This window comes from Bombyx mori, chromosome 20 (genome assembly GCF_030269925.1).
Source record: "Bombyx mori chromosome 20, ASM3026992v2".
NCBI classification, from domain to species: Eukaryota; Metazoa; Arthropoda; class Insecta; order Lepidoptera; family Bombycidae; genus Bombyx; species Bombyx mori.
Window position 1 is genome coordinate 1,576,618 of NC_085126.1, and position 24,946 is coordinate 1,601,563.

The following is a 24,946-nucleotide window of genomic DNA, read 5'->3' on the forward strand; positions in this document are numbered from 1 at the left end:
AAAAATTAAGATTTGGAAAAAATAACGTAACAAAAAAAAAACTTCTTTAGCTACTTGAATGTGGGTAAACTTAATTGAAGTTCAATTAAAAACATCGAACCGTTGATGCTACATAATACAAAATAAAACGGACCTTCAATTACCACGATTAATGTCACTTATTAAGCGAAATTTCGCTCGATATATAGACACCAAAACTACGTGAATGCTTAGTAAATAATTTTTATGCTGAGACCTAAATACAAAAAAATACTTTTTGATATCTCTTTCATCACTATGCTCTCCTGGTATTTGTGTTCTACATTATACAGTGATCTAGCTGTGCCTGTAGCCTTGCTGATGATGTCCGCGGTGACTTTTTTTATTTATTGCCCTTGTTGACAGACGAACATACGGCCCACGTGATGGTGAGTGGTTACCGTCGCCCATGGACGTCAGCAATGTCAGGGGCAGAGCCAAGCCGCTACTTACAGTTAACCCTCAGATAGGCCGTATACTTTTTTTTTTTTTTTTCGGTCCGTGGGCCGAACCTCCTACGAGGTCCCCGCGCCTAGGGGGCGCGCGGGGTATGTAAGACTCAACGATCTGCAGGTGTTGAGAGCAGATCGCGGGCCCAAGGGTTTTAGGGCCCACCCACTAAACGACTCCCCTGCACTCTTACACCCGACGTCCGATCTCCGTCCGGGGTCAGAACCCGTTCAGAGTAGGGGGGTTCCCGCGGTCAACGCTACAACCAGACACGCGGCGCCACCCCGAGGACGCCCGACCGACGGGTCGTCGAGGCGATAGTCGACGACCAACGACGTCAGTCTCCGCGGTACGGCGGCCCTACCAGGCCGCCCGGGCGGTGCCGCTGGTGTTCCGGGATACCCCGCTGGGCCAGAACCAGCCTGCCGGGTCGGAACGCGATACACCGCCGACCGGGTTGCTCTTCAACAATATGTTTGGCGACGACAGCGACGACGAAAATGCGGACCGCATCGCAGTCCGCAGCCGCCGACGCGCCGTCCCGTCCTCCTGGTGCCAGCGCGCTAGAGTGACGGTAGCGTGCGGCGCAGCCTCAACCCCCTTAGGTCGCCCCGTGACCATCACCGGGAGGAGACTGCCTCCTCATAGGGGGAGATAGGCCGTATACTAAATTAATCTCTTAATTACTAATTTATAGCAAATTTGGCTTTATAAAAAAATGTGAAAATATAGAAAATTCCATTAAATCTCCTTTTAGGCCTAATTCAAATGATTTAAATGCATTTTCTGTAGATACTTTAGGCTACAGAGAAATAGTCAGGGAAATCCAAGCAAATTATACTGAGATTACTTACACAGCACAAATTACATTTGAAAATACATATTCATAAGATGACATGATTGACTAGTAAGATGGATCGTGCGTCGAGCAATCAAAAATCTTTGTGATTGTGCTCTCTGCTATTTGAAACAACAATTTCTTCTATTACATAACCCATTCAACCTAAAAACATCAAGAACTGATCACAAAATAAATAAAAAATACAAATATAAAGAAAATCTAACTAACATACATTCTTTTATCAACTTCAACAACATTTGAAAAAAAAAAGAATCTTGGAAATCAAATGTCTCTTAGTTTATGTTTTCCTGGTACCAAATAACCAAAAATTTATTTAATTTTCAATTCATTAAGTCAAGGAAAACAACAAGGCGGAGACAAGTTAACAGACCAATTGCTGTTAAACTCTCACTTGAATCCAAAGATACAACAAACTGAATGTCCACCTTGAGACATTTAGTCTCAAAGCGTTTATGCGACGCTTATTAATAGAAAGAAAATTTTCAATACATTAATTATGTTATTTGAAGTATTCACATGTAATTAAAACTCATTAAGTTGTTCAAAAGACAATTTAAATCTAGGACAGTTTTAAATCTGACAATATTACCTAATACTCTTTAGAAATTCTTAAAAATACTATAATATTATCGCGTATTTAACATAACTGGTATTCGTGGAATATGGAATCGCATAGGTATTATGAAATTTTTATTAACATTATTAAAATATACTGTTTATGTAATATTTCTAATAACAATATTAGGAGTGATAAAATCGGGTAAAAAGCTATTATTAAATAATATTTTTAACATTGTTTTTATTGTTCATGTTCTGCATAGTTATGTCTGTTTGTAGAACATCTCTATGCGTTTTATTTCGATCATAAAACTAAGATTCTGGTATAAATTAAGACAGTACTTTGATTGACTCCGTAATTACGAGTAGTTGTATATTTATTTGATGTCAATAAATACTACGAATACTTAAGCAATAATAATGTTACTTTAGTGTTAATCAAAACCTAAAATTTGCCAAAGTTTTTTTTTATAAATCTCTATATAAAAAATGAATTGCTGTTCGTTAGTCTCGCTATAACTCGAGAACGGCTGGAACGATTTGGCTAATTTTGGTCTTGAATTATTTGTGGAAGTCCAGGGAATGTTTAAAAGGAAGATAAATATGAAAATGCTCGGAATTAAATAAGAATAACTATTTTGGTTTTCCTTTGATGTGTCCCCCGTCGGACGGATTCCTTTTGTTTGTTTTAAGTTTGTTTTATACAATAGTTTAGGTATTTTATTTATCGATTGAGGCACTACGAATTCTGCCGGGTAAGATAGTTTTTTTTTTTTTTATCTAATACATATTATTATTTACAACGATGCGCATTCGAATATCTTCGACCATTATATATTGATACTTTGTGGCATTGTAATATTAACATGTGATAGGTCATGCCAGATTAATTCCAGAAGCCAGTATCGAATAGCTTAATGTAAACACTAAATTAAAATTCATAAGACTGCATTTTTATAGTTGTGCAAAGCCTCTCACTGTCTATTTGGCTTTATGGAGCTACTGCAGTCCAGGGTCTACTTAGAGACCATCTACTTAGAGACCAGACTTAGAGTTCAAAATTATGTAGAAATCTTAATTGTAATCTATAAAAGTTTCCCCACCCCAAAACCTGGAGAGCACGGTCGCTTTTCAGAAATAGGTTGGGCAGTGGCACCCACCCTAACAACAATACAATTCCTACAGACACAATTTTTCGCCGAATCTTCTCAGTGGATCACGATTCCAATCCGATGGTAGATTCAGCGAAGCACTGCTCTTGCTAGGGCTAGTGTTAGCAAATCCTCTCAGGTTGAACGAAGAAACACCGTGAGCTTATCTACCGCGCGTAGTTGGAATGTCGCCTTAGGCTAACTATAACTGTAACTACACTTGAGACCTTAGAACTTGTATTTCAAGGTGGGTGGCGCATTGACGTTGTGGATGTCTATGGGCTCCAGTAACCACTTAACACCAGGCGGGCTGTGAGCTCGTCCACCCATCTAAGCAATAAAAAAAAAGGCTATCAAAGGAAAAAAAACATCAATAATTTCCAGTAGCGTATCGAATATAACTAATAAACAAAGTAATAAAATTTAAAACATAACTTTGAATTGGAATATTAATTCTTTTTTCACTATCGAGAGCGCACGCGAGCTTTTCAATCGTGATTAAGTTCGTTTGCAGTGAAAACGAAAGCTCTCGAGTCGGCGGGTCAAAGGTTAACGAAAGCGAAAAGCTGCAAGGTTAGGCCTCAGGAAGGTCTACGCTAGAATCTCGACTGACTTACAAGCTCATACGAGTTAGTGAAACTTTCGATTCGGAGCTTTCTGTTCCCGTGACAGCTTTATAAATATATTAACTCGGATTATTTAATATTAAGCGGCTTAACATATTCATGGTACTGGTGGTGGGACCTCTTGTGAGTCCGCGCGGGTAGGTACCACCACCCCGCCTATTTCTGTCGTGAAGCAGTAATGCGTTTCGGTTTGAAGGGTGGGGCAACCGTTGTAACTATACTGAGATCCTAGAACTTATATCTCAAGGTGTGTGGCGTATTTACATTGTAAATGTCTATGGGCTCCAGTAACCACTTAACACCAGGTGGACTGTGAGCTCGTCCAAACACCTAAGCAATAAAATAAAATAAAACATGTTCTAATATCCGAAGGTTCAAATCTAATTATATAGTATGTTTATAAGCTCCCGAAAACCAAAAAAAAATTATCAATTATCTATACATATTTTAAAATTGCACATTAACCCCAAACTAGAGATAATTCAATAATTCTAAAAATACTCTATCCTGGGCAATGAACTTTTTTTCTCATACACCGATAGAAGATCCCTAACCATGTCAAATAACATGTCAAGTCTCCGTCATATGCAATACTCCTATCCTTTAAAATGCTCCAGGAAAAGAGAAAAGTTTCTCCTAGCAAATACCAAGATGATGGCATGAAACCAGTATAAGCCATGTAATGCGTTACGACTTGAAGAGTTGGGCAGCCGTTGTATAACATTGAAACTTAGAACTCATGCCTCAAGGTGGATAGAGGCATTTACGTTGTTGATGTCTATGGGCTTCCGTGAACACTTAGCACCAGGTGGGCCGTGAGCTCGTCCACCCATCTTAGCAATTAAAAGAAGACTTGAAAAGCTGTCAGTACCGTCATCTCATATTGTCGGAGTCATAAAGTTACAGTCGTAATACCGAAAAATAGATAAAAAAGACGGTAAATAGATATTTGTCTGCTCTTCAAACCCTATGTACTGATTGTGTTCGAAAAAGAAACTAACCAAAACTAAAAATCGTGGCAAGAACCCGTCAAAAAATAGCTCTCAACATGCATTGTTAGTTATGCAAATTATAACAAAAGGTTAGGTCAAGCACGGATGTTAAAGTAATACAAGCTCTAGTGGGCATAAAGGAGTGACAAATCGTTTGCCTGTTTACATTGTATCATCTGACAGATGACAGTTATGTAATGACATCGGATATGTCAAAAGTGACATAATATCTAAATGCATAGAGATAAAGATTGATTTAGGACGAGGGAAACAAAGATATGAAGGAAACAAGGACTTAGTGGATTAGTCCATCTGAGGGGCCCGGGTCCCTCTAGGCGAACTTCGGGTAGTCCGTCGACCGGTTCGGTAATTGGTCATCAGTTATCGTGGCATTCCATCTGGGTTTTTGTTTTTGGTGTAAATGGCTAAACGGATTGATGGTACTCGATACGTGGTCACCTAAAGACGTGAATGCCTCAATTGTATTTTTTTTTTATTGCTTAGATGGGTGGACGAGGTCATAGCCCACCTGGTGCTAAGTGGTTACTGGAGCATGGGCTCTACGGAGACATCTACAACGTAAATGCGCCACCCATCTTGAGATATAAGTTCTAAGATCTCAAGTATAGTTACAACGGCTGCCCCACCCTTCAAACCGAAACGCATTACTGCTTCACGGCAGAAATAGGCGGCGTGGTGGTACCACACGCACGGACTCACAAGTGGTCCTACCACCAGTAAAACCTAAAACCTTTCAAACCGGGCCAAATTATTACTTCGCGACAAAAATACACCGCACGGCAACATCTAGAACCATTTAAAAAGACTTTGTAAATACAGTCAAAACCGTTTACTGCAACGTCGTTTAAAACAACATGCCGGTTATAATAACCAAGAACAAAGGTCCCGGCTGAATGCTATATGACCGCCTTATTAAAAATATTGCTTTCTACGACATTGGTAATAACGACATACCTCATAAAACGACCACATTTAACTAATATTTCGGAGAATTAGATCTGTTAGAACGACCGGCTAAGCTGTATTGTAAACAATTTGAATAGGTATCCACATTTGGCTTCAATGGCTTTTAAAATCAGGAAAGAAAACAATAGGATTTAGTTTAGTGTAGGGTCTTTTCTAATTCTTAGAAACAAATCACGTGCATGCGGTAGTCAAAGCCCGCTTCTTTATATCTTTTCAGTTAGTTTGTTACTTATCTATACACAAGACGCACCAAAACTTTGTGGAGTTATTCGTGAAACTTTCAAAATGTCGCAAAGAAAAATAAAACAAATTAATATTGAAGAAAAATCGCGTATTATATAAATATATTTTTCCAATAATTCCCTATCGATTTGTTTGTACTTGCACGATACACATTAAACATCACCGGTTGTTACGACTATCGGTTTTTACGACTGAATATGAGCAGTCCCTTCGATGTCGTTATAACAGATTTTGACTGTAATTATAAAAAAACATTACATTAAAAAGCTGCCGGCTACACCACTGGTACGAACAAAAAGAAATCTACATCATTATGTACATTCACCCGAAAACGCGTGATCATCTCCGGTACAGCCGGTACGATTCTCATAGATCCATCCGCGCGTACCAGCAAATCATTACTCGTAATAATACAAAAATGACATCAAATAATGAATATGAAATGCAATGACGGCGCGGATCTCTCGCTGCGCCCGCGTGAGTTTAACTAGACGACCTTTCACCCTCGGAACTGACACATTCACATGACATAACACTTGCGAAATGTTATTATTAATAAAAAAAATACACGTTAATAAACCAGCCTTTAGGTTAAGGTAGTTTTGACGTTAATTCTGATTTTTTGTTTTATTATTATAATTGTGATTGCTTTTGTTTTATTCCGAAATTCTAGTTGTTGTTTTTATTTAATTCTGGTAATACTATATGAAATGATAACGAATGTATTATGGATGCAAAATCTGAATAAAATAAGGTTCGGCCTTTGCTCTAGGAGGTTTTGTAATCGATAAGCTTTTCAGGAAGACGCTGCCGAAGCTGTCAATTGGTCGCCATCATGAGTAACGGATGACACTGATGATGAGAGGTTTTACGTAACATTATTGCGCTACATTCAGATGGGCGAGTGTTTGGTGAAACAGCACGAATCGATACTACATTTTGGCGGATGGTATTAACTAGGCTGTTCGCAGGTCATAGATAAAATAAAAACTACTTTGACGTTTCGATCCCGCCTTTTTTACTGTCATTACATTATTTCTGACGTTCCGGATACACTATAGTTTTTTTTTTGAATTGCTCTAGCCGGCAGACGGTGGTACGGCCCGCCTGATGGTGAGTGGTTACCGTCGCCCATGCAGTTCAGCAATGCCAGAGGCATAGCCAAGCCGCTGCCTACAGTTAAGCACACTCCACAAGCCTCGTTTGAAGAAGAACATGTCATAGCGCTCGGAAAACATCGTGGAGTTTTCGCCAAACATTCCAAAGCCGGTTTTCGCGGTTACGGACTATTAAGATTGTTATATGTCGATATTTTAATATTGTGTTAACTACCCTCTATTTTCCTATTACTATACTTACTACACTTACTACACTTACTTTCCTATACTTACTACACTCCGGATTTTTATCCGGAGTGTAGTAAGTAACCCCACAAGAGCCAAACGCTCTAATCTGGATATGTGGGATATCCTTAAATGCCAAAGTGCACGTCGTAATGCCCAGCAGCTCAGACAGCATAGCTTTTTTTGATCATACCAGCAAATCATACTATCATTTGTTTCTTTCATAATAATTGCCTAATGAATTTAAAAAAAATAATGTCCGGCTGGTCGAAATTAATTATACATAACTTTATTCTTCTTTATATTGGTCTATTCCTACTACGCACGGCGGAATTGAGTGCTTCCTCCTTTTTTGAATCTGGTTAAAAAAAAACAAAATTCCAAAATTTCTTATTACTTATAATTGGTTTTGAGAATTATACTATTTTAGGCTACCTAATGTTTTTTTATAAAATATTTCTTGTTTTGCTTAGTGGTTGGCTGGTAGGAATAGCTTTGCGCCTGTAAGGATTATTAGGTTTGCATTATTTTTAATGTTCCATTAACTATGTACACTATACTGACATTGATTCGTATGCTAATATTCGAATTAAATTCTACCGGCATTTACTTATATATTTTTTCTTTCTTAATTATTTATTTATTTATTTAATAGTTACCACAAGCGATTTATCATTCACAGCTCTATTTAATAAAAAAAAGTAAAACTCACCGTTTATATCTTTGAAATAAAAGACGTGCCTAGGCTCCGAAGAAAGCTAAAAAAATATATAAAAAAAATAATAATTAAAGATCCTAATACACAGCACTACACTTTTCCTTTGCCGAAAAAAAAACTCACTTTCCGTAAAAAAAAATTGACAAGTCAGATGTCAGTAATATTGACAGGCAACGTTCGTGTGTGAATGAGCGAATGTGAACCATACACCACGCTTTTAACCTCTGTGCCTTAATACAGCCAGCATAACAAGAGCTGCATTTAAAAACTTTCACTTAACAATACGAGACCAAGTAGTTTTGGGTATTATCTTGCAAAACATCCAATGTAATATGCACCGTGTTTAATAAGATCTAAAGTTGAGGAGCCGGTTCAATATTGTTTGGTCCAACGGATTAGGGGATAGCTGACATATTAATGAATATTCGACAATTAGAACGATTTTCTTACGCAAATTAACACAATGGTTGAGACGTCTTTGAGATTGAGGCTAAATTAACGCGTTTGTTAACTTTACAAGTTAATTTATTGAGGTAACTAAAGTTTAGAAGCAACCTTGTCTAGTTAATGAATTATCTTTAGGCTTAATAACGTGCAACTTTATCGAAAAGTTCGAGCTTTTTAAGGAGTCGCTTAGATTCGAATGTTTTATTATTATATTATATTTTTATTGCCCTTGTAGGCAGACGTGCATACGGCCCACCTGATGGTGAGTGGTTACCGTCGCCCATGGACTTCAGCAATGCCAGGGGCAGAGCCAATCCGTTGCCTACCGCGAAGAGATTTGAGATCAGTTAAATAAAACACAATTAATAATTCTTTATTTCAATGCTAAAATTGGTTCTGGTCAAGAAAATTATAATTTTTAATACGCTTTTTCTTACCATGACTTCGATCTATATGTGTAACGGAATCTTTGAACATATTTTTCACCGAAGATGTCCGATTAACCCTTTGACTGCCATGTAGGTCACTGGTACCCTACGTGGTGCACTGAAGAATTTATGTCGATTTCTGTTAGTGAGCACCGGAATTGCCTAACTTTGTCTTTTTTGTTTTTAATGTATGTTATCTTAGTATCTTCGAATTCGTCTTTCCTAGAGTCTACTAGATATTCCGGCGCCTTTGTAAGAAGATCGAAGGCAGAAATCGACATAATTACTTTAGTGCCCTACGTAGGGCACCGCTGACCTACACGGCAGTCAACGTGTTAATTTGCAAATTTTCACACACATCAAGGACCATTGACAGTACAATAATTTTATTATCATAATTTTTAATAATTTTATTAATTTCGTCCCAATATCCTGAGAGCAAGATCAATGGGATACAAAAATATATATATTTTTTTAATTCGATCGTTGTTCAAACATTTCTTTTTATTGCTTTGATGAATTGACGAGCTTACGGCCCACCTGATTTCAAGTTGTTACCGGAGCCCATTGACATCTACAACGTAAATTCAGCCTAGAGACAAAGCTCTAACATGTCTCAGTTGTAACAGTACAACAGCTTCCCCACCCTTCAGATCGAAAAACATTACTGCTTCACGGCAAAAATAAGCGGGGTGGTGGTACCTACCCGTGCGGACTCACAAGACGTCCTACCACCAGTAATTACGCAAATTATAATTTTGCGGGTTTGATGTTTCTAGCACTCAAACTCCGTTAAAAGGGTAGAGAAATATGCTCGACCGACTTTAAGGTTTAGACAGGTTCCTCTACATCTCCATTTTTTTTTCCTACCTATGCTGATAGACTTGAGAGGCTACATCAGCTTCGCCCTAACGTGTAGGTGAGCTTGCGGGGTTCAAACCGGGGTGTTGCTAACACTGGCCCTAGCAAGAGCAGTGCTTCGCAGAATCTACCACCGGATCGGAAACGCGACCCAATGAGAAGATCCGGCGAGAAACTCAGTGGGCTGTGTCTGTGGGCACATCTCCAAAGTGTTCAGTGAACTCCTTGAACTGGCCCTGGTGAAATGAAAAGGCGTCCCAGCAATCAGACATACTTCGATAAAAATACTTCTGAAACTATGAGCAAACTAGCCGTACTCGCCCGCTTCGCTGGGCATTTAAAATTAACATTATTATTTATTGTCATTATTATTAGGGAGTCCAACACTCATATAAATGTTAGCCTAACCATTAAGTACATGTATTTTCTACATAGATACCAAGTTTCAAGTCAATCGGATGCATGGTTCAGTAGTTATAACGGAACATCCGTAAAAACCACTGTAGATTTATATATTAGTACAGATGAAATGCAAACGAATGATTCTACGTTGATTATTCTCTGCCATTAACACATTTATTGTACCCGGGGTTTTTTATGGCCCTCGGAAGAAGATGTGTGCCAGATTCAATTGTTCGGAACTAAGGTGCGCGATGACATAATGTTGATGTTAATAAGGTTGTGATGAATCACGTTTTTGTTGTTAGTAAACTGCACTTAAATAACCGAATTGTATGGTTAATCATTATCATAGGTTTAAGAAAACTATTAAAGAACATCTGTGCAATAAAGTACTTACTATAAAGTCAATGATCATCTAGAGCAGTGATTCTCAACCTTTTTTTGTTGCGGCGCATATTTAACGATTTCAAAATTTGGCGGCACACAAAAGAAAAAAGATAAAAATTATTTACTTACTACAACACACTGCATAAATAGTTTATCAAAAATTTTTAATATACGAAATAAACTAAAATATACTATAAATTTTTGTGGATTTAAATATATATTCATGTTTAAAATATTTTTCTTTTAAAATGATATAATTTAATAATATTAACATTATTATATATAATTAGGCGGCACACTTTTGAAATTTGGCGGCACACAAAAGTGCCGCAGAACAGTGGTTGAGAATCACTGATCTAGAGGATTGGAAAAAGTGGGAATGAGTTGCTCGCTCCGGGCATTTCAATATTGCAATAATTGTTACGTTTATGACACTCATTCTAAAAATGAATATTTGAAAAAAATCTGAAATTAAAAAAAAAGACATCTCCGCTGCGTTTCTTGCCAGTTCTTCGCAGGACGGAGGCTAGTTTTTGTGAATTGGCGGTAGTTCTTTTTGACGTTCAACAAGTATGTACTTTGATTTATGTTAAATAATTTTTTTTTTTATTTGATTTGTATTGATTTGGTCACTTTACTTTACTAGTTTTTTAATGCCATTGAATTCCTATTTATGGTATTGACTTTTATTTGTTTGTTACATTAGCAGGATGTAATAGCTCAGGGCCAACCCTATATAATTCGAGGTGGCTGGAAAGGCTATTTGGTTTAAACGACATTTGAAGTCGTCGTGGCCTAAAGGATAAGACATCCAGTGCATTCGTATGTAGCGATGCACCGGTGTTCGAATCCCGCAGGCGGGTACTAATTTTTCTAATGAAATACGTACTCAACAAATGCTCACGATTGACTTCCACGGTGAAGGAATAACATCGTATAATAAAAACGAAACCCGCAAAATTGTAATTTGCGTAATCACTGGTGGTAGGACCTCTTGTGAGTCCGCACGGGTAGGTACCACCACCCCGCCTATTTCCGCCGTGAAGCAGTAATGCGTTTCGGTTCGAAGGGTGGGGGTAGCCGTTGTAACTATACCGAGACCTTAGAACTTATATCTCGAGGTGGGTGGCGCATTTACGTTGTAGATGTCTATGGGCTCCAGTAACCGCTTAACACCAGGTAGGCTGTGAGCTCGTCCATCCATCTAAGCAATAAAAAAAAAATAAAAAAAAAATTTCGCTTAATAAGCAAAGTATATCTTTGTAATTAAAGGTCCGTTTTATTTAGTATTAGTATCAACAGTTTAATGTTTTTAATTGAGCTTCAATTAAGTTTACCCCATTCAAATAGCTAAAAAAGTTTTCTTTTGTTATGGTTATTCTTTTCCAAATTTTAAACTTTAAATGGCACACTATAAAACTGCGTTATATAAATATATTGATATATTGTAGATATGTACTTATTGTATGTATATTGCTCATATGCGTTTTCTTTTCTTCATTATTCAATCAAGTGTTAAAATATTTGGTCTGTTTCGCTATTGTTAAATATTGTTAAAATATTACACCGTGACGTACCTGCAGTAAAACTTTCTGAATTTATCTACATGAAAACGGTTGTCTGGAAGAGATTGTTTTTAACAACAAGCCTGCCTATTGTACAAACTACCTTTTGACTGATTTTCAATATTAATTATATTTTGGTGTGCAATAAACTATACTCTCTCTCTGTCTTTCTCTTGCTCTCTCCTCTCTCTCGCTCTGTGTAGGTATCATCTATTTGCTTGAACCTCATTACCGCGTTGATCTTAGTGACTTCCTACATTTAAAGTAATAATTACCAAAAGCATCCGCCTCGTGTCATCAGACAGTCTGGTCCGAGCTTGGAACGCTTACCGTTACGTAACATAATGCAGAATTATGCTAATTACTCCACTCGGACGGTCGAATTATGAATTTTTTAAATATAAAAATCGAGTTAAATGGGTTTTAGTATACTTTAAAGTGACGTAAAAATGCACTGAAGCTAAAACTAATCTCCCTTGGTTTTATTGTTTTCTCTTTCTAATTGAAAGACTCACTATTAGTCCAGAGACCTTGACACTTAACGGAGAGAGAGAGAGAGAGAGAGAGAGGAGAGAGAGAGAGAGTAACAATTGCCCGAACCATAGAAAGAACCTTACAATAAATGTCAAACAAAGGGGCCATGGCAAGCGCGCGGTCCAAATGGGGTAGGTAGGTAGGTACAAACGTAACCATTAAAAGTACCAAGGGAAGTACCACTTAACTACGCTGCATCCACAACCTCCACCATAGATAAAGCAGCTCTGAGCTCAAGGGTAGTTTCTGAGCGAGGACGTCTACCACGAGACCATAATCGCGACCCGCTGAAAAGATAGGGTCAGAACGGTCTTATTCTATGTCGTTTAGGGAACTTTTTTTTTTATTTATTGCCTTTGTAGACACACGAGCATACGGCCCACCTGATCGTGAGTGGTTACCGTCGCCCATGAACTTCAGCAATACCAGGGGCAGAGACAAGCCGCTGCCTACCGCTTAATACTCTCCACAAGCCTCGTTTTAAGAAGGACATGTCGTACACTCGGGAAACACCGTGGAGGGGAGCTCATTCCATAGCCGGATGGTAGGTACGTGACAAAAAGATCTCTGGAAACGCACTGTCTATGAACGCAGCGGTTCCGGATAAGTTTAAGAATACACTTCTACTAATAACATGGCTAAAAATCATACGGAATTCTGGTGATCATGAGCGTGCCTTTATTGCTGGAATAGCTGATGTCCATGATGGTCTGCTACGTCATAGCGCGAATTATTATTAAAAAAAAAACAAACAAAAGCATATAAAATGTGATATTTTTATCTTTTGGTTTATTTAAATCTAAATTTGACAGTCAATGTTTACATAATAAAAAAATGCAAATCATAGATCCAATAATGAATAAAGTAAAAGAAAAACCAGAAGAGGAAACAGAAAAGGCATTCTCTATGGCACGATACTTTTTTTATTGTCCGTCTAGGCAGCCGAGCATATGGTGAATGGTTACCATCGCCCATGGACTTCAACAATGCCTGGGGCACAGCCAAGCCGCTGCCTACCGATCGACAGTAGTATTCCTATCGTAGGAATACTACTGTTGATGTGAGCCAATGAGACACGGTGGTCAGTAAAGTTACTAAAATTTCATCACCATCATCTTCATCATCATAGTTGGTTGCTCTTGGCAGAGCAATCGTAGTCATGTGGAATTCTTGTTTATTAAAGCATTTTTTTCTTACTGGTGGTAGAACCATTTGTGAGTCTGCACGGGTCCAACCACCCTGTTCATTTTTGCCGTGAAGCAGCAATGCGTTTCTGTTTGAAGGGTGGGGTAGCTATTATAACAATACTGAGAGCTTAGAACTCACATCTCAACGTGGTTGGCGGCATTTACGTTGTAGATGTCTATGGGTTCCAGTGACTACTAAACACCAGGTGGGCTGTGAGCTCGTTCACTCAATAAAGCAAAAAAAAAGATGTTCTCCATAATTCGCGAACTGAAAAGTATATTCGGATGATAATAATAACAATTAAAAAGCAACAAGCTAACGACAGCCCGACAACCCCGAAACTGACAATAGCGTCGCTGTAGTATAATTATCGCTTATATAATACATAATTTTTACTGGTGGTAGGACCTCTTGGAGTCCGCACGGGTAGGTACCACCGCCCCGCCTATTTCTGCCTTGAAGCAGTAATGAGTTTCGGTTTGAAGGGCGGGGCAGCCGTTGTAACTACACTGAGACCTTAGAACTTATATCTCAAGGCGTGTAGCGCATTTACGTTGTAGATGTCTATGGGTTCCCGTAACCACTTAACACCAGGTGGGCTGTGAGTTCGTCCACACATCTAGGCAATATAGGTTATACATAATATGTAGTCCCTACAGCACGATATTTATTACTTAGGTGAAACTATACAAGTAAGACTTTTGATCTTAGGCCCCATAAGGTTCGTTATTCTGCTTTTAAGTCCTGTTCTTGAAATAATGGGTACACTAACATATAACTCATCTAATTATTTACCGCAGAAAGCAAATATAGTGTCTAGATGTAACATCCACACTAAACACTAAGTCACATATAGGTCTACTGTTTATGTAAATCATCTGAGATAAGGAAATATTTACATATTAGCGGTGAGGACGATCTTATGCAACACAGCACACACGCCGCTTCTATATTATAATGTATGCTAAAGCAATACTAAAATTTTAATGTTGCTTGTTTTGTGTGGTTACAATGAACTTTCTAGAGAAATAATCGAATATTTAATTCAGTCGATTATGGTTACCGTCGCCCATGGACTTTAGCAATGCCAGGGGCAGAGCCAAGAAGCTACCTACCGTGCTGCCTGCAGTGATAAAGTCAAGTGCTCATGAGCTTGTGTGGTATCTGTAAGCTCCTGAAATGGTATGGTATGATACTGAAATGCATTTTTTGGCCGAATTTCATTGGGCGGACGAGATACTACTCCTAAATTCGTAAAAAAGTAAGCTCCCTTGAACTTTCTTTGAAATTTTTCGGTATAAATGAGACTGCCGAAATAGAAAACATCTTCCCGGCTTCCGTGAGAATTTAACAAGATGTCGAGTAGTTTTTGTTATTTATAATATACATATATGCTGATCCTCTAGGTAACCGCTGTCAGCCAAAGCTACCTAGTAATTACTTCACGCCACAAATAATTACTATAATACCGGTACCGGTCTTCAAGCACAAAGCTCCGATGACCCAACGGAAAATATTCGAGATGACAATCCATGCAACAGACCTGCAATCAATAATTTCGCAACGACAAATGTTTTTGTGTCTCAACGTCTTTTATTGTGCTGAATAATTATAGTTTACACGTTCAACGAACACCACGTAATAGGTTGTAAAGTGTGACGGTACTAGATGCGAGTGTCGAGTTTATAATTTAAGTACTTGATTGGCGAAGTGTCGCATAACACTTGTCTTTGTCAAGGGCTTTCGGTAACTTTGCTTTTTCGTTTTAAAATTGACGATACGTGGGTAGTTGCAAAAACAATAGAGGAAAGAAGCGGTCGCCCCGAAGACTGAAGACAAAGAGGAAGAAAATAAAAGAAAAAGAAGGAAGATAGAAAAGAAGAAGAAGAGAAGACCGCTATCAACGTCTAACCTAACCCCTGCTTCGATAGACAGGGAGCTATAAAGCCCGGGTAGAGAGGGTCGGCCCAAGGCCCGCCCTACGACCCCGTAAGGGGTCGCGACGACCCGACAGCTGGCAGTCGCATTATTGTGCAACACGCTTCGGTAGCTGATTAGGGGGTAAAAGGGGTGCTAAGATATTTGAATTTCTTTTTAAAAATTCACATTGTTCTAATAACCTCTTCTAATTAAGAAAATGTGTCACAAATATAAAAATCACCTAAGAATAGAATAGAAATTCTAAATTAAAGTTTTTTGTAATTAATATTTATTTTAAAGGTTCTGTTCTTATAATATGGCAGCGACATATTAGAAATCCTATGGTAATATAATCGTGGTTTAAAGGATAAGAAGCGTGGTATAATCATATCTAGCAATGCGGCTGTGCCGGTGCTTAACTAAAGCAGGTTTTAAATGAAACCATTTTTTCTAATACGATGAAAGAATAAGATCGCTTAATAAAAAATAAGCTGAAAATAATTTATAATTTGCGTACGACCCACGACTCTATCAGCCATACAATCAATCGCAACATCGGTAATGTACTTTCAATTGTCAAACGTAACTTTTACGACTCATCAATGAGTTAATTAGTCACACATTATGAAATCTCCGATGAAGTCTTCGTGGCCTAAAGGATAAGACGTCCGATGCATTCGTATCTAGCGATATATCGTTGGTCGAATCCCGCAGGCGGGTACCAATTTTTGTAATGAAATACGTGCTTAACAAATGTTTAAAATTGATTTGCACTGTGAAAGAATAACATCGTGTAGTAAAAAACAAGGCAGGGTGGTGGTATTACCCGCGCGGACTTACAAGAATTCCTATCACCAGTCGGTCAGCCTTACACAGTTCCGACTCCAATGCCATGTCTCAAAACGAGTGGTGGCTTGTTCTGATCTATTAGGGTCACGGGAGCCACTAACACCAGTCAATCCGTCCACTCGTCCACCAAAGCAATCTCCTTTTTCTCCACCTTATCCCACTAGGTGGGGTCGACACAGCTAATTTTTCTCTTCCATTCTCTTCTATCAGTTGTCATCTCAACACTCACTCTTCTCTCTCTCTCATATCGTCATTCACACACTCCATCCATGTCTTCTTCGGTCGACCTCTTCCCCCTCTACCTTGCACTACCATTTCCATACATCTCCTCTCCATACATCTCCACCAAAGCAATGCAATAAATTAATTAAATCGAATTCAAACGCACGCATCTGTGATTAATTCAAAATTTAAATTTACGATGTCAAAAATAATTAGTCAGTGTCAAGAAAAAATAAATGTTTACACACACTTAATTAGTTAAATGATTACTTTGAATTTTTGTTTTGATAAATCCCAATGCGATCGCTTGCGTAATTAGTAAACAGTGGTCGTGAGTTTTAATGTTATTATCATGCAATTATTCCGTTGATCTTAATGTTGTCGTGGCCTAAAAGTATAAGGTAAGGCTTACTCGTTTATTATTACAACGCGACTATGTCTTTAATCAAATACAGACAACACATGATCCCAAACGATTTCCATGGCCACTCTATATGTATAAAAATGAATTGCTGTTCGTTAGTCTCGCTAAAACTCGAGAACGGCTAGACCAATTTGGCTAATTTTTGTCTTGAATTATTTGTGGAAGTCCAGAGAAGGTTTAAAAGGTAGATAAATATGAAAATGATCGGAATTAAATAAAAATAACTATTTTGTTTTTCCTTTGATGTGTCCCCCGTCGGACGGATTCCTTTTGTTTGTTTTAAGTTTATTTTGTACAAAAGTTTTAGGTCTTTTATTTATCGATTGAGGCACTACGATGTCTGCCGGGTCAGCTAGTAAATAAATAAAAATGTTTCCAGAGATTGCTCTTGCCACGATCGGGTTATGTTACGAACTCACCAGGGTTAGCTGGTCACTGTGAATTGTCTTTCCTCAAACGAGGCTTACGGCGGATACCCATTGGTAAGCAGCGCCTTGGTTGTACGCCTAGCGTAGCCGACGTCCATAAGCGACGATAACCGTTCACCATCAGATGGGCCGAAAAGTAGTTTTTACGGGTGGTAGGATCTCTTGTGTCCGCACGGGTAGGTTTGAAGGGTGGGGCAGCCGTTGTAACTAACTGTACGGAGACCTTAAAACATATATCTCAAGGTGTGCGGCGCATTTACGTTGTAGATGTCTATGGGCTCCAGTAATCACTTAACACCTGGTAACAGGTGGGCTGTGAGCTCGTCCACCCATCTAAGTAATAAAAAAAGTAGAGAGACGCTGTATGACAATTGAAACTTCGACCGGTGTCTCCAACAGAGTAGCCAGATTTACATGGTAATGTCGATGGGCTCCTGTCACACTTATCATCGGATGGCCCGAGCGCTGTTCGTTATGCGAAGAAATCTTCCATCAGCAGTGTCTATATAGTAGTATGACTGTTTGTTAAATATGAAAATCATTTTAGCTCGCAAGGATCACTGTGGCTTATTAATCTTTAACATATTTCCATACCGTTATTGATTGCAAAATTCCATTTAATTAGCCAAACCAAACACGTAAAAATTAATAACGTGTATAAATACAATTATTTGTAAAACATTTCGTAAACGACAAAGAACAATCAATTAATTTACGTAAGAATTTTATAAATTTCTGTCTCTCTTCAAGCTCTTACTAAGGGCGTTTAGATAAATGTCACCATATGTACACAGTTCAAAGAGGTTCAGAAGTTCAATTGAGGGTTTGCGAGCGATTTAAGCACAAACACGTGTTCATCATAGTTACAAATTGAATTTATTTTTAGCTGCTTCTTCAGTCTGGTAATGCTTGAATATCCACATCCTCGGTGCTGTTTCAAGGTTGGAAATCCGTTAAGGATAATTGGTGTTTTCGGTTTGGGTGCTTCCATTTCTTTTTTTTCTTTTGTGTTTCCAATACTTCCATAACACAGGAGATAATTCTGTCTTAGGGTGTTCAATGACGTGTAATATTTATACTTTTTTCTTTTTAAGTATTCATTCGAGATTTTTTAGTCCGGTTCCAAACATAATATATGTATTTGGTCGCGAATTTTCTACGGATAGATCCGTGGACGCCTTATCTTCCTTGATGGATAGTACCTGCACCGAATCAAAGATGAGCCGACTAGATTACCATGGCTGTATTTGCCACGAAGGTACAATAGACCACACACGTCCGCAGTTTTCCCTGATGGGACGTGCAGCGCTGTGTCCTTGCTGCGAAATTGGGTACATGTGTCTTAAGCTTTGGTATGTACCAGATGATGCTCTACTTTATGCAAAATATTGGATAGCGTTTTCTAAAAATGTGCTGCAGGTTTCTAAAGATAAAGAGAGAAAGAGATAACTTTTCTTTCTTCGCTGTGACATGCCGCCGTCGAACGGAGGATGGCTGATTAATCCTTGGTTTAAACCGAATCATAAAACTATGAAGAGGCGGGTTTAACAAATGAATTATATTATCAGACGTTGTGAAATTCAGATGGTTACAACTGGACGGGTAAAAAGTAGGTTCAAATGAAGCTTGCCGAGAGTACTCAATGGTAGACAGCGGCTTGGCTCTGCTCCTGGCATTGCTGACGTCCATGAGCGACAGTAACCACTCACCACCAGGTGGCCCGTAAACTTGTCTCTCAGCAAAGGCAATAAAAAAAACCTATTTTACATTTCAATTCAGACTTGACCGTCTACTTTTGATGCACTGTGTGAATTGTGGTCGTTGGGCAATACGGTCGGTAACAGACTGGGTCGAGGGCGGATGCACCCGTGACTTGACCTCTGCTTTAAGAAGCCAGTACTGACGACAGGAAAAACACAACCCAGCTATAAAAGTAATTTATTATTGAATAGAGCCTGCAGTTTACTTAAGATCTAGTGCAAAATATTTTAATTCTCACGGATCGGTTGGAACCTCTGGGTCTGCGGAGGGACTTCGGTTCCCTCTGTATTTTGTACCGTATGTTCCATGGGGAGTGCTCTGAGGAATTGTTCGAGATGATACCAGCATCTCGTTATTACCATCGCACCGCCCGCCACCGGAGTAGAGTTCATCCATACTACCTGGAGCCACTGCGGTCATCCACAGTGCGTTTCCAGAGGTCTTTTTGCCACGTACCATCCGGCTATGGAATGAGCTCCCCTCCACGGTGTTTCCCGAGCGCTATGACATGTCCTTCTTCAAACGAGGCTTGTGGAGAGTATTAAGCGGTAGGCAGCGGCTTGGCTCTGCCCCTGGCATTGCTGAAGTCCATGGGCGACGGTAACCACTCACCATCAGGTGGGCCGTATGCTCGTCTGCCTCCAAGGGCAATAAAAAAAAATGAACTTCATGTTTTTTTTCCTACCTACGCTGATAGCCTTGAGAGGCCTATATACACATTTAAATGTATATAAGAATATTCGCCAGTCTTTTGTACCCATAACACAGGGAACCCTAAATTGGACCCGGATGACCATGCATGATTTGTTCCCAGTTATTTCTTTATTACAGAATCTCAGTTTACCCAATTAAAAGACAACCAAATAATATACAAATAAATATGGCTGTTGGACGGTTTTATTTATTAAATAATCGATTTTATCGAATCGCCCGTGTATCTTGCACATGATGCAACAATCAGATTTCAATGCATTAACAAAAATAAAACAAGTCAAAATTAGTAAATGCGTTTTGTAAAAAATCTTGTTTTTTTATTCAATGCTAATTTTTATTTGCTGTTATAATAAAATATGTTAAAATAGATTTCTGAATTAGTAGTGTAGTACAAAACTAGGTTTATACGTTGTCGCCGGATGAAAGAAATCAGGTAACTACTTAACACCAAGTGGGCTGTCAGCTCGTCCACTCATCTAAGCAATAAAAAATAGGGTATACTGGTACAATCGGTAGGTAATAGGTGCCAAAAAAACCCGCGTGTAAGCCTAATTGTTATTTTCCCATACATGGGAAATCGTAAAACTAATAAGCATTTTTATTTCTTGTTAGACAGAAAGCACACGACGTTAGATCTTAATGTATTTATCATGCGATATGCAAAAATAAATACCAAAATTAGCTTTTCGGGAAAGAGACGGCAAATCGATGCGTTACTAGCCCATTTATATATAATTGCCCTATTCGGATCATGAGTAATCGTATGAGTGAGGTAGGTAAGGTAGGTAAGGTAGGGTACAATGAAATAAAATTGACAAGCAGACTGTACTCTGTATCCTGCTATTTATTATTGACTTGATTATAATTGACGAGGGAACTAGGTTGTGAATCGTGCCGAATTGTAAACTCTAAATATGAAGAATATCCTATTTTGTGCTCTTTTTTTTTATCGAATCAAATTTATTAATAAACGATAAAGAGTTCTTTTTTCTTTACCTATTCGCTGATAGCCTTGAGAGGCTATTCCAGCGTAACCTTAACTAGTAGGTGAGCTCACGGGGCTCAAACCTGACGACGTTGCTAACACGAACCCTAGCAAGAGCCGTGCTTCGCAGAATCTACCACCGGATCGGAAACGCGACCCACTGAGAAGATCCGGCGAGAAACTCAGTGGGCTGTGTCTGAGGGTTAATTTACTCGTCGAGCCCAAGCGACGGGTTTGACGAGAACGGTAACCGGTCTCAACCTTAAAGGATATCCTAACACTAGCCCTTGTGTAAGGAGTGCTTCGCTGAATCTACCACCAGATCGGAATTGCAACCCACTGAGAAGATCTAACGAGAAACTCATTGGGCTGTGTCTATGGGTTAGATCGCTCGTTGAATCGGTGAAGACGGTGACGTGAGAAAATAGCCGAGCTGTTGTAGCGAATCAATAATGTAATCAATGGATAATATTAAAAATTTAAGACAGACTCTTTATACATCAATCTTTATGTTAAACAGCCAATGCCATCATCTATAATGGTCGTGCTATAATTATTAATCCTTTAAATTTATCTTCCTGATAACTTCAGATGAAACCTAAAAGGTGTCTTGAAGAAAAGAGGCTATAAAACAAATGTTTTCGGCTTTAACTTAAAAAAAAAAGAGAGATATTATAATTTAGCAATTTTGACGCCGACAGTACGTAGTGCCTACAATAATTAGGAAATTAGTACGTTCAGGCTTCACTAAAACTATTAGTTAATGCTCATAACTCATAAAATAAGTTTCGTTACAAAAAAAAAAAAAAAAAAAAGAATCCTTTGTTAAGTTATTTATGCAATTATGGACAATGCAAGACATCATTAAGCGCTGTGTCAAATATGTTCGAAGAGATACGCGGAAAAGATTTGAGAAAGGCCTCTAACTCACTGAATCTATGTATAAGGGTCTATGCTCTAACTGGATGTTTGCTGCTGTCTAACTGACGCTTGTCAGAAACTTTTATCGTTCACTATACTTGCAGTATAGTTGCAGAATAGTTGCAGTATAGCTGCAGTATAGTTGTAGTATAGTTGCACTATAGTTGCAGAATAGTTGCAGAATAGTTGCGGAATAGTTGCAGAATAGTTGCGGAACAGTTGCGGAATAGTTGCAGTATAGTTGCAGCATAGTTGTAGTATAGTTGCAGTATAGTTGCAGTATGGTTGCAGTATAGCTGCAGTATAGTTGCAGTATAGTTGCAGTATAGTTGCAGTATAGCTGCAGCATAGTTGCAGTATAGTTGCAGAATAGTTGCAGTATAGTTGCAGAATAGTTGCAGTATAGTTGCAGTATAGTTGCAGTATAGTTGCAGTATAGTTGCAGTATAGTTGCAGTATAGTTGCAGTATAGCTGCAGCATAGTTGCAGTATAGTTGCAGAATAGTTGCAGTATAGTTGCAGAATAGTTGCAGTATAGTTGCAGTATAGTTGCAGTATAGTTGCAGTATAGTTGCAGTATAGCTGCAGCATAGTTGCAGTATAGCTGCAGTATAGTCGCAGTATAGCAGTTTTTTTTTCCTACATTTGCTTATAGCCTTGAGAGGCTATATCAGCCTAGCGTATAGCTGAGCTCTCAGGGCTCAACACTGGCTCTAGCAAGAGCAGTGCTTCGCAGAATCCATCGGATCGGAAACGCGGCCCACTGAGAAGATCCGGCGAGAAACTCAGTGGGCTGTATCTATGGGTTAATTTACTCTCTGAGCCCTTTGTTATAGATAAGCATTAGGTACTGTGCCCATCTACTACAAAATATATATCCTTTAGAAGTAAATGTAACATTATTCGCTCTGTTATCGCATTATACACACATTTATCAACAAAACATAACTTTCTGAACGACATAACATGCGCATTATCTTAACAATGCGCTCACAATGTTTTAGCAGACAATAGCCTTGCAATTTCATCATATTGAACCCCCGACATCTTTGTACGACTCGAACAAGACCGATCTAAATAGACTAGGTGCATTTAAATACAAAAGCTTCGAGTCTAGAGAGAGCGTCATGTTGTTTATCAACAATTGGATTGGAAATGCGTTATGAAAGTGTCTGTAAACGAATGTAAAAGAGCTGAAGATCGTTTGCGATTGGTCTACTGGTAGGTACGAGGGTTTTGTGAACTGAACTATGCAGCAATAATATTGAGCAGCCCACCTGGTGTTAACTGGTTACTGGAGCCCATAGACATCTACAACGTAAATGCGCCACCCACCTTGAGATATAAGTTCTAAGGTCTCAAGTATAGTTACAACGGCTGCCCCACTCTTCAAACCGAAACGCATTACTGCTTCACGGCAGATATAGGCAGGGTGGTGGTACCTAACTGCGCGGACTCACAAGAGGTCCTACCACTGCAAATTACAATTTTGCGGGTTTGATTTTTATTACACGATGTTATTTCATCACCGTGGAAGTCAATCATGAACATTTGTTGAGTACATATTTCATTAAACAAATTGGTACCCGCTTGGAATTCGAACATCGGTGCATCGCTCAACACGAATGCACCGGACGTCTTAACCTTTAGGCCACGACGACTTCCACTTAAAATAGGGCGTTCCGATTTGGCACATCCTAATCTGGCACCCGCTCAGCCAGATTGAAGGGGACATACTCCCACTCGAGCGCGGGGGTATAGTGGCTGCGATTTTTAACTAGGACACAAAATAGAAGGTTCTGCGTACCTTGTCTCTTTAGGATGACCTTAGCCGAAATATCACCTTTTTTTAATGCCCGTGTATGCAGACGAGCATACGGCCCACCTGATGGTGTGTGGTTACCGTCGCCCATGGACTTCAGCAATGCCTGGGGGAGAGCCAACCGTTAAAACCTTTTTACCAGCAACTTTTTGTCCTGATACTTAAACACATCTTAGATACTTTAATGGATCGTGACCAAAATTTGAACCATTGAAATTAACAAATATTAAACAATTGGATAAGCCTCAGGAAACCAGTTGCCACTCAAATTCGGATACACGGTTCGTTTGCTTGGAGAAAGTGAAATGATACTAGTTTTGAATTGTGCAATAATTGATAATTACCAGTATGTTACTGGAATGTGACTACGAAAGTCAACAAAGAATGAGGTTGCCTTCTTTTAGGCTTAGACCCAACCAGGGTCCTAGACAAAGAGCAATTCTACTAGCATTTATTCTTATAAAAAGCGTAACAAATATTCGGAATTGATAAACCAATAAAAAACCTTATACACAAGGCTTAACTTGGGATACCGAGAAAAACGCTGCCCATTACTCACTTAAGCGTGTTCTACACAAATTGAGTGAAGATCCTGAGAATTAATTAAAGAACAACATTTAATGTACAAAAACAAAAATTAAATCTGGAATTTAATTATTTTTCTTAGGTTTTTTGGAACGAAGTTCCTTATCGCGCGTTGTGAAAGGGGGCTAGACGGAAAAAATTCTTACGAAAAGTTGTCACGACACTTTTTAGATCCGTCATTCTGACCAATCAACGTGTAGGCGCTTATCGCGTGACATTGCTCGTATCCGATTGGTCCGCGTAATGAGTACAGTTTCTCGAGATAGCGTTTCAACAATAGTAATTTAGTTCATAGTATTGTTTTTTTCTTCTTCATAATGCCGTAATTTATTATTATAACTTAAAAAAAAAATACAATTCCTTCACTAATTAATCGAAAGGAACTTCGTTCCATCCGGGTGTCCCTTGACACCTCGGAAGTTTTTATTTTTTTATTGCCCTTTTAGGCAGACGAGCATACGGCCCATCTGATGGCGAGTGGTTACCGTCGCCCATGGACTTCAGCAATGCCAGGGGCAGAACCAAGCCGCTGCCTACCGCGACCAAGCCGCTGCC

The 24,946-nt window shown here is 38.8% G+C and overlaps 1 protein-coding gene and 1 long non-coding RNA gene across 3 annotated transcripts in view; one reads left to right on the plus strand and one right to left on the minus strand.

Annotated features, from left to right (window-relative positions):
- Positions 1-8,142, minus strand: part of LOC101738256 (uncharacterized) — a 36,610-nt gene extending 28,468 nt beyond the window's left edge. Inside the window, exons 1-2 of one of the 2 annotated variants that reach the window (XM_004927483.5) lie at positions 8,072-8,142; positions 7,943-7,988 (exon numbers count right to left, since the gene is read on the minus strand). The gene's annotated coding sequence lies outside the window, so the exon portion shown is untranslated. The remainder of the gene's footprint in view (positions 1-7,942; positions 7,989-8,071) is intronic. The other variant, XM_012691506.4, reaches the window with a different exon arrangement.
- The window catches only part of LOC134200721 (uncharacterized), a 111,440-nt gene that overhangs the window by 15,973 nt on the left and 70,521 nt on the right, over positions 1-24,946 (plus strand). The gene's annotated exons all lie outside the window — the stretch shown is intronic.